This window comes from Rutidosis leptorrhynchoides, chromosome 7, assembly GCF_046630445.1.
Source record: "Rutidosis leptorrhynchoides isolate AG116_Rl617_1_P2 chromosome 7, CSIRO_AGI_Rlap_v1, whole genome shotgun sequence".
Lineage (NCBI taxonomy): Eukaryota > Viridiplantae > Streptophyta > Magnoliopsida > Asterales > Asteraceae > Rutidosis > Rutidosis leptorrhynchoides.
This window is the reverse complement of record NC_092339.1, coordinates 332,782,493-332,793,893: the sequence shown is the minus strand read 5'-3', so window position 1 is coordinate 332,793,893 and position 11,401 is coordinate 332,782,493. Positions and strand designations below refer to the sequence as shown.

The 11,401-nt window shown below is 37.2% G+C and overlaps 1 non-coding gene across 1 annotated transcript; it reads right to left on the bottom strand.

Moving 5' to 3' along the window:
* Positions 1–5,987: 5,987 nt before the first annotated feature.
* LOC139860998 (small nucleolar RNA R71) lies at positions 5,988–6,094 on the bottom strand. Its single transcript, XR_011763620.1, has one exon. It is a non-coding gene; the product is annotated as a small nucleolar RNA R71 (small nucleolar RNA).
* Positions 6,095–11,401: the final 5,307 nt, after the last annotated feature.

The window sequence follows — 11,401 nt, the reverse complement described above, 5'->3', positions numbered from 1 at the left end:
TAATATGCGCCGTCAAATTGAGTAACATTTGGAGGCGCATAATCTTTGGTTTCAGATTGTTCAGTCATTCTCGAGATCACCCTAAAATCAAGACTCTTGGGAAGTTTCTAGCCATTTGAGGTCGTCAGGGTGCCGAAAAAAGACATTTTACTCATTTTTAATGTTCTTTTTTGAACGTTTTCAATATATATCGTATTATTACTTTTGTGTATGCATGACCTTTCCTGATATATATAGTTTTAAGGCCTATTATTTCACCCACAATGTAATTTTGTATAACACATATAATTTTGAATCTAATGTCACTTCATTAAACACGCTTTTTAAATCATTAATATGCGCCGCCAGATGGATTAACATTTGGCGGCGCATAGCCTTAGGTTTCAGATTGTACAGAAAATCAGAAGATCACCCTAAAACGTCCTAACAACCAAGACTCTTTGAACGTGCTCACCATTCTAGGTCATCTAGATTTTGAAAAAGAAATCTTTCCTTGCAAACTCGCATCACGCACCAAATTCCACCGACGGTGCGTGGTGCTTAGTGTTTCTGTATTTGGCCAAAATGTTGGATCTATCATATCTTTTGACTCGTAGCTCCGATTTAGTCCTCTTTTTTTTTTTTTGAAATCGTGTTTATTTTCGAGATCTATCTATTGGCAAATTGCCGTAGGTCGCTTGTTCCAAATTTGTTTCGAAACGAGACCTCGAAAACCTTCAATTTAGCTTTTTTTCGATTTTGACGCTCTATTGACTTTTTTAAATTTCTATCATACTATTCCTTTTGTGTATGCATGACTTAGCATGATACATTTTGTTTTAACGCCTATTATTTCTCTCACAATGTAATTATATATAACGCATATAATTTTGAATCTAATTTCACTTCATTAAACACGATTTTTAAATCATTAATATGCGCCGCCAAATGGAGTAACATTTGGCGGCGCCTAATCTTTGGTTTCAAATTGTTCATAAATTTTCGAGATCACCCTAAAATCAAGACTCTAGGAAAATGTCTAGCCATTCGAGGTCGTCAGGGTGCCGAAAAAAGACATTTTACTCATTTTTAATGTTTTTTTTTGAATGTTTTCAATATATATCGTATTATTACTTTTGTGTATGCGTGACCTACCATGATATATATAGTTTTAAGGCCTATTATTTCACTTAAAATATAATTATGTAAAACGCATATAATTTTGAATCTAATGTCACTACATTAAACATGCTTTTTAAATCATTAATATGCGCCGCCTGATATAGTAACATTTGGCGGCGCATAACCTTAGGTTTCAGATTGTACAGAACTCCCTAAGATTACCCTAAAACGGCCCAACGAGCAAGACTCTTTGAACGTGCTCACCATTCTAGGTTATCTAGATTTCGAAAAAGAAATCTTTCCTCGCAAATTCGCATCACGCACCAAACACCACCGACAGTGTGTGGTGCTTGGTCTTTTGTGTCTTTGGCCAAAATGTTGGATCTATCATATCTTTTAAATCATAGCTCCGATTAATTCACCTTTTTTTTGAAACCGTGTATATTTTTGAGATTTATCCGTTGACAAACTCCCGTAGGCCGTTTGTCCCAAATTTTTTTTCCAAAACGAGACGTCGAAAACCTTCAATTTTGCCTTTTTTCGATTTTGACGCTCTATTGACCGTTTTGAATTTCTATCATATTATTCCTTTTGGGTATGCATGACTTAGCATGATACATGTTGTTTTTAGGCCTATTATTTCTCTCACAATATAATTATATATAACGCATATAATTTTGAATCTAATGTCACTTCATTAAACACGATTTTTAAATCATTAATATGCGCCATCAAATGGAGTAACATTTGGCGGCGCCTAATCTTTGGTTTCAGATTGTTCATAAATTCTCGAGATCACCCTAAAATCAAGACCCTAGGAAAGTTTCTAGCCATTCGAGGTCGTCAGGATGCCGAAAAAAGACATTTTACTCATTTTTATTGTTATTTTTTGAATGTTTTCAATATATATAGTATTATTACTTTTGTGTTTGCATGACCTAGCATGCTATATATAATTTTAAGGCCTATTATTTCACTCACAATGTAATTATGTATAACGCATATAAATTTGAATCTAATGTCACTTCATTAAACACGCTTTTTAAATCATTAATATGTGTCGCCAGATGGAGTAACATTTGGCGGCGCATAACCTTAGGTTTCAGATTGTACAGATATTCCTAAGATCACCCTAAAATGGCTGACGAGCAAGACTCTTTGAACGTGCTCACCAATCTAGGTCGTCTAGATTTCGAAAAAGAAATCTTTCCTCGCAAATTCGCACCACGTACCAAACACCACCGACGGTGCGTGGTGCTTGGTGTTTTTTGTCTTAGGCCAAAATGTTGGATCTATAATATCTTTTGACTGGTAGCTCCGATTTAGTCACCTTTTTTTTTTTAAATCGTGTATATTTTCGACAACTGTTCATTGGCAAACTGTCGTAGGCCGTTTTTTCCTAATTTTTTTTCAAAACGAGACCTCGAAAACCTTCAATTTTGTCTTTTTCGATTTTGACGCTCTATTGACCGTTTTGAATTTCTGTCATATTATTCCTTTTGTGTATGCATGACTTAGCATGATACATGTTGTTTTAAGGCCTATTATTTCTCTCAGAATGTAATTATATATAACACATATAATTTTGAATCTAATGTCACTTCATTAAACACAATTTTTAAATAATTAATATGCGCCGCCAAATGGAGTAACAATTGGCGGCGCCTAATCTTTGGTCATGCATATACAAAAGTAATAATACGATATATATTCAAAACGTTCAAAATAGAACATTAAAAATGAGTAAAATGTCTTTTTTCGGCATCCTGAAGAACTCGAATGGCTAGATACTTTCCTAGAGTCTTGACCTAGCATGATATATATATATATAGTTTTAAGGCCTATTATTTCACTCACAATGTAATTATGTATAACGCATATAATTTTGAATCTAATGTCCCTTCATTAAACATGCTTTTTAAATCATTAATATGCGCCGACAGATGGAGTAACATTTGGCGGCGCATAACCTTAGGTTTCAGATTGTACAGAAATTCCTAAGATCACCCTAAAACGGCCCAATGAGAAACTCTCTTTGAACGTGCTCACCATTCTCGGTCGTCTAGATTTCGAAAAAGAAATCTTTCCTCGCATATTCGCACCACGTACCAAACACCACTGACGGTGCGTGGTGCTTGGTGTTTTGTGTCTTTGGCCAAAATGTTGGATCTGTCATATCTTTTACCTCGTAGCTTCGATTTAGTCACCTTTTTTTTTGAAATCGTGTATATTTTCGAGAACTATCCGTTGGCAAACTACCGTAGGCCGTTTGCCCCAAATTATTTTCGAAACGAAACCTCGAAAACCTTCAATTTTGCCTTTTTTCGATTTTGACGCTCTATTGACCGTTTTGAATTTCTATCATATTATTCCTTTTGTGTTTTGATATTCCTCAATTACATCATATATATATCTCGCAATATCGTGTAAAATACTCTCAAATCAAGGATAGTTAAGGCGGTTTCTACAAGTAATACACAAAGGTATGTAAAGTGTATCGGAAAGTGGTTTATAAAGAGTTTTGGTGAATTATAACCGTTCTATAAGTTGTGATTTCATCATAGTTGATTCCGATACAAGTTATGGTCAAATTAGCGCTCTAAAATGATAAAATGAGGCTGCAGATATGTTGGACGCCATATAAAATAATTGGGACGCCGTCCAAATGAAGGGAGATTTGGAAAATACGAGACAGTAAAATTCAGCACAACTGGACGCCGTCCAGAAATCTGGACGCCGTCCAGCCCTTCACAACTGGACGCCGTCCAAAAATCTGGACGCCGTCCAGGAATTTACAACTGGACGCCGTCCAGAAATCTGGACGCCGTCCAGAAGTAGGTTTCAGCCTACTTTTGCTTTTTGACCAACTTTAACTACTTTAAAAACCAAATAATTGAGAGGGATACGATCAGATACGAACAAGAGGAGTTAGAAGACGATTTTAGGAGCATTTTTGGAGAACTCCAAGCTCTTGTAAGTGATCTAACATCCAAGAATCAATAAACCAATCCTTCTCCATCCAAGAGTCATTCTCTATTATTTTGATTTCTTGTTCTTAACAATGAATTCTACTTATCAATTGATTGCTATTTTGTTTGTTAATATGATTGTTGGCTAAACTCTATAATGTTTGTCTTGATTAATAACTGAGGTATTGGATGTAATCTTATTGATTGAATGTATTATGTGTGATAGATTAAAGCTTGAATTAAAGAACCATGCTTATTGATGTTATATCATTTGTATCTAGTTAATTGATATGTTATTGATAAAGAGAACTCTTGCAGATGTATCATATTGATTTACAATCAACTTGTCTTAGATTGATTGTTTACTAAACCGGACCAAGGGGGTAAATTAGATCAAAATGATTAGACGATATAGGAATGAATTGTATAGAGCGAACGCAAAAGACAATTGGTATTCAAGTCTTTGATCTAGCTAATCAACTAGTCAAAAACGAAAAGGTCTAGGTGATAGGGAACCCTCCACTTAGTAATTCTAGTTTGAGTACTTGCTAAAGAGAACTCTTGGAAACTCGATTTGGGTAATTAGCATATATATCATAGTTATTTGATTACAAACACGAGAACTATAGAGAAAAGGGAACCCTTGATCTTGTAATCGAGTTTGCGTGTTTACTAAAGAGAACTCTTGGTAAATCTATTAGGTAACTTGCACACATATTCATTCAATCGGGTCATAACAATATAACTTACATCCAATACCGAGGGTAAAATATATAGATGAACATTTCGTATCTTTGATCTTAATCAAACTATCTTATTTGTTTTCTTTGCACTTGTTTTCATCATATAAACTTAAAAGACCAAAAATATTATTTTTACTTTTAATCTTCTCTGATTTGGCTAAATCATTAAATAGCCACAAAAACATAATATCTTGTACCTTTAAGTTTCATTTACTTAGTTAATCACAATATAGTTTCTAATTCTAGTTTTACTAATACAACTGTCCTTGGAATGATACACGGAACTAAACCATTATTTATACTACTACACGATCGGTACACTGCCCGTTAGTGTGTAATAATCTTTAATCGGTATTTTTCCATACTATTTCATATAACAATTCATATACTACGTTTTGCACATCAAGTTTTTGGCGCCGCTGCAGGGGACAGTTTTGTGTCAAAATAGAATTGTTAACTAATTTGTGATTAAGTAGTTTCTTAATTATTTTAAATTATTAATAGTCTTTGATTTTTAAACTTATAGAATCGGTGCATTTAATAGTTTTGTTTGTTGTGTGATTGACAGATTTTAGGTTGCATATGCCACATACCTGAAGATCAGATTCTCCTTACTTACACCTCTTACAAAACCTGATTGAAAGCTTGGTAGAATCCCAAAAGAAGTACTTGAACTTTTTGAATCTTCATCAAAGTAAGAAACTTTTGATTCAGAATCAAGTATAACCAAGCCAAGATACTCTGAATTTGGTGAAACCGTTCATCCTCCAAATTTTGAAATGGAAGGAGAGGCAAGGCAGGTGGTACCAAGACAATCAATGACGGCCAAGATGAAAGCAACCCAAACCGGACAAGGTAGTGCCATTACTCCACCCAACGGTGAAGAAAAATTTGAAATAAAAGGACCTATTCTTCAAATGATTAACAACAGATGTCAATTTGGTGGTGGTCTGAATGAAGATGCAAACGAACATATTCGTCTTTTTCAAGAGATATGTCTTCTTTTCAAACTTAAACCAGACACTGACCAAGCCATATTTTTAAGACTTTTCCCATGGACACTCCACGGGGAAGCACGAAGTTGGTTAGATTCATTGGTCGAGGCTACGATAGAAACTTGGGATGGTATGATGGAAAATTTCTTAAGAAATATTTTCCAGCTTCTAAGTCCCCGAGACTCCAACAAGAAATTACCCAATTCTGTCAAAAGCCGATGGAAACCTTATATGAAGCATGGAATCGTTTTTCCAAAATGCTGAGAAGTTGTCCAAACCATGGTCTGGATACCTTCCAACAAGTTCAAATTTTTTACAAGGGTTGTGATGTTGCAACCTGAATTTTCATTGATCAAGCGGCTGGAGGTTCACTCATGGACAAAACCGAGCAAGAGGCTTATGAGATAATCGAGAAGCAATCCGATTATTCTAATGAGTGGCAGCAAGAACGACCAATTACTCGTAATGCTCAAGTCCATAGCGTCGGTGCTTATGATGACCTTAGTTCCCTAAGTGTGAAAATAGACGGTGTTGCTCGAAACATGGACAAAATCACCAAGAAAATTCATAGTATGAAGGTAGGTTGTGAATACTGTGGTGGTCTCCATTTAGGAAAAGATTGTGATGCCGGTTTAACAATGGCTCAAAAAGAAGAAGTGGCTTTCATAAGCCAAAGAAATAATAATCAATTTCAAGGAAGAGCCCAATTTAACCGAAACTTCAACAACCCGTACAACCCTCAAGGTCAAAATTTTAATTACCAACAAGGGTCAAGTAGTGGGTTTCAACAACAAACTCTGGGTTTTTATTAAAAACCCCAACAAGAAGAGAAAACGTCAAATATGGAGAGTTTGTTGGAGAAGTTAATTGCATCTCAGACCCAGCTTGTCACCAATATAAGCCAAACAAACGAGAAGAACGAACACCAATTTAAAAACCAACAAGCTGCAATTCAGAATTTGGAGAAGCAAATGAGTGGTTTAGCTAGTTTACTTAGCGAAAGAAAACTAGGGAGTTTACCAGGGGATACTAATAAGAACCCCCGAAATGAATACGCCAATGTTATCACCACACGGAGTGGTCTAGCATACGAAGATCCAAAAATGCCCGAAAGATTCTGATTTCAGTGTTCCGTTGAATAAAAATGACGAACCGATTAAGGAGCCGGAACAAGTGATTGCGAAGGAAGAACGGGAGAAGCCCGTAGTGAAGCCATATCAACCACCGCTCCTATACCCAAGAAAGCAACAACAAGAAAGGCTCGAAGCCGAAAGGTTAAAATTTCTAGATATATTTAAACAAATTAACATAAATATGCCTTTTATTGATGTGATTTCAGGTATGCCCAAGTATGCTAAGTTCTTAAAAGACTTACTTACTAATCGCAAAAATATGGAAAGCGTTTCATCAGTCACTTTAAATGCTAGATGTTCAGCGCTGGTGTCCAACACACTTCCTGAAAAGCTTCAGGATCCAGGTTGTTTTACTATTCCATGTCTAATGGGTGACCTCAACTGTATGAGGGCATTGGCTGATTTGGGGGCTAGTATCAATTTAATGCCCTATTCGATTTACCTTAAATTAACCCGTGGGGAACTCAAGACAACACGAATGGCTATTCAACTAGCTGATTGCTCTATAAAATTCCCTCGAGGAATAATAGAGAATTTGTTAGTTAAGACCGGGAATCTGATCTTTTAGGCAGACTTTGTGGTTTTAGACATGGAAGTTGATGAAAGAATACCAATTATTTTGGGTCGACCATTTTTGAATACTGCTAGATGTGTCATTGATGTTTATGACCAACAATTGACCTTTTGAATTGGTGAAGCTAGTGCGACTTTTGCAATTGACAAGTCATTAAAATATCCTGAATCTTCAGATGATACTTGTTATTTTATGCAAAGCATAGATTCGCATTATGAGTTCTTGCAGGAATTTCCCGAATCGGATGAAACAGGTGTATACGATTTGGCGAGTGGAGATGAAGAATTTTCCGTTGAAGAAATGGATGTGATGGCCACTTTGATGGCAAATGGGTATGAACCAACTGAGGAAGAGATAGAACAACTGAACAAGGATAGCGAGTACTGGAGTAAATCCTCAATTAAGGAACCTCCAATTTTAGAGCTTAAGCCGCTCCCTGATCATCTTGAGTACGCTTTTCTTCAGGAAGATTCGAAGCTTCCGGTAATTATTTCCTCACTTCTTTCTAAACATGAAAAAGAACGTCTTGTTTCCTTGCTACAGGCCCACAAACTGGCCATTGCATGGAAAATCCATGATACAAAAGGAATTAGTCCTTCTTATTGCACGCACAAGATCTTGATGGAAGAAAATTACAAACCAGTGGTGCAACGTCAAAGGAGACTAAATCCTCATAAGCAAGATGTTGTCAAAAATAAAATCATTAAATTGCTAGATACAGGTCTAATCTACCCAATCTCAGACAGTCCATGGATAAGCCCGGTCCATTGTGTTCCTAAAAAGGGTGGTATAACTGTTATCACCAATGATAAAGACGAGCTTGTCACAACACGAATTGTCACGGGATGGCGAGTTTGTATAGATTATCGTAAGCTAAACGATGCCACTAGAAAAGACCATTTTCGGCTACCATTCATTTATCAAATGTTAGAGAGACTAGCAGGAAATAGCTTTTATTGTTTCCTAGATGGTTTTTCGGGGTACTTTCAAATTCCCATCTCCCCCGAGGATCAAGAAAAGACTACCTTCACGTGTCCCTATGGCACCTTTTCATACCGCCGAATGCCCTTTGGTCTATGTAATGCTCCCGTAACATTCCAAAGGTGCATGATGGCCATTTTCCACGATATGATTGAAGAATGCATGGAAGTGTTTATGGATGACTTTTCAGTCTTCGGTAAGACGTTCGATTCATGCCTTCTAAATTTGGAGAAAATGCTAATTAGGTGTGAGAAATCAAATTTAGTGCTAAATTGGGAAAAATGCCACTTTATGGTTAAAGAAGGCATTGTCTTGGGGCATAAAATCTCAAGTGTTGGTATTCAGGTGGATTCAGCAAAGGTTAACATCATTGCCAACCTTCCACCTCCTTCAAATGTGAAGGGTGTGAGAAGTTTTCTTGGGCATGCCGGGTTTTACCGGCGATTTATTAAAGATTTTTCAAAAATTGCAACGCCATTGAATAAACTTCTCGAAAAAGATGCACCCTTTGTTTTCACAAGTGAATGCAATAACGCATTCAACATTTTAAAACAAAAACTTGTTAACGCACCAATAATCTTAGCTCCAAATTGGTCACCACCATTCGAGCTAATGTACGATGCATCGGATTTTGCAGTTGGTTCAGTTTTGGACCAACGGGTTGAGAAACATTTTCAACCCATTTATTATGCAAATAAGACTTTACAAGGAGCTCAATTGAACTACACAACCACGGAAAAATAGCTCCTTGCTATCGTCTTTTCTTTTGATAAATTCCGATCATATCTTGTCCTATCGAAGACAATTGTGTTCACCGATCACTCGGCATTGAAATACCTTTTATCTAAGCCGGATGGAAACCCTCGATTATTAAGATGGGTCTTTCTTTTGCAAGAATTTGATATCGAGATTAAAGACAAGAAAGGTGCCGAAAATCTCGCGGCTGACCATCTCTCTAGACTTGAAAATCCTAATCTTGAAGTACTCTATGAATTGAGTATTAGAGATGATTTTCCCGACGAATATCTCATGCAAGTAGAAAAGGTGGAAGACCCGTGGTATGTTGATTTCGCCAATTACATTGTTGGGGGTACCTAGAAACCGGTTGGTCACATCAGAAAAGAAAGAAATTCTTTAGTGATCTAAAATACTATTTTTGGGAAGACCCTTATCTATTTAGGAGATGTGTGGATGGAGTTATTCGCAGGTGTGTTTCGGGGAAGGAATGCACCGAAATTCTGCTTGACTGTCACCTTGGTCCAACAGGTGGGCACTTTGGTCCCCAAATCACGGGGAGGAAAGTTTACGAGGCCGGTTTCTATTGGCCAACAATATTCAAATATGCCTATACTGTTTGTAAGGCTTATGACGCGTGCCAACGGGCCAGTCAAATCACTAAACGGGATGAAATGCCTCAACAAAGCATCCAAGTATGCGAGGTGTTCGATGTTTGGAGAATTGACTTTATGGGGCCCTTTCCAAAGTCTCATTCTTACCTCTACAAACTTGTTGTCATAGACTATGTTACCAAATGGGCGGAGGCAAAACCTCTCCCCACAAATGATGGCCGAGTTGTAGTAACCTTTTTGATGGAACTTTTCTCAAGGTTTGGCACACCAAAAGCCCTTATCAGCGACCGAGGTACCCACTTTTGCAATAAGCAATTAGAAAAGGTGTTGAAAAGATATGGAGTGATCCATAAAATTTCAACATCCTATCATCCCCAAACAAGTGGGCAAGTGGAAAATACCAATCGGTCGTTAAAACACATACTTGAAAAGACCGTTGGTGAGAATCCAAAAGAGTGGTCAGTTAAGTTAAATGATGCATTGTAGGCCTTTTGCACGGCCTACAAAACACCTATTGTAACCACTCCTTTCCGTATGGTATACGAAAAAGCATGCCATCTCCTGTTGGAGATTGAACACAAAGCGCATTGGGTGCTGAGGGCATGTAATTTGGATTTCCAAGAGGCGGGTCGGCTACATTTGACCCAATTGAATGAATTAGACGAGTTGAGGCTTGAAGTCTATGACAACTCTCTAATTTATAAGGAAAAGACCAAACAATGGCACGACAAGAGATTGAAAAGTCCAAAAGAATTCATGGAAGGAGATCGTGTCCTTGTTTATAATGCCCGTTTTAAGTTATCACCAGGAAAGCTTAAGTCCCGATGGTCGGGACCATTTGTTATTAGAAGGGTGTACCCTTATGGTACAATTGAAGTAGTTAACTGGAAGGGCGATATTTTTAAAGTGAATGGCCACCGGGTCAAACACTATGTCGATGGTTCCCTGGAAATTGAAGACGAGCTTAGCCTCAACTTCGAGAAGAAAGCCTAAATCAAAATGGGAACGAGTTGGGTGAACGGCTCGTTAAAGAAAGTTCACGCGTGTAAATAGTGTGAATTGAGTGTTTTATGATTGATTTGATGGTTTTTAATGTACAAAATGATCTATGATGATGTTATGAGCTTTTGTGTGTTGAAAATGGGAATTTTTATGAGTTTTATGCAAATTTTGAGCCACCAGACCAGTAGGACACCGTCCAAAATTCCTTGGACGCCGTCCAATTTCAAAGAGTTTTCTCAAAATGAGGTCAGTAGATTTTAGTGTAATTGGACGCCGTCCAGATTTCTGGACGCCGTCCCATCTTTCTTTACTGGACGCCGTCCAGATTTTTGGATGCTGTCCAGCTCTTCTTTACTGGATGCCACCAGAAGCCTGACCTAGAAAAAAAACGCGTTTTATATTCATTCTAACCCAATTTTCAACCACAAAACACACTTCTCTCTTATTTTCTCTCCCAAACACGAACCAACACTCTAAAAACCCTAATTTCTTGCTTCAAATTCGTGAATTCTTCCTTCAAATCCAAGCTTGAATCATGTTTTCTAGGGTATTGC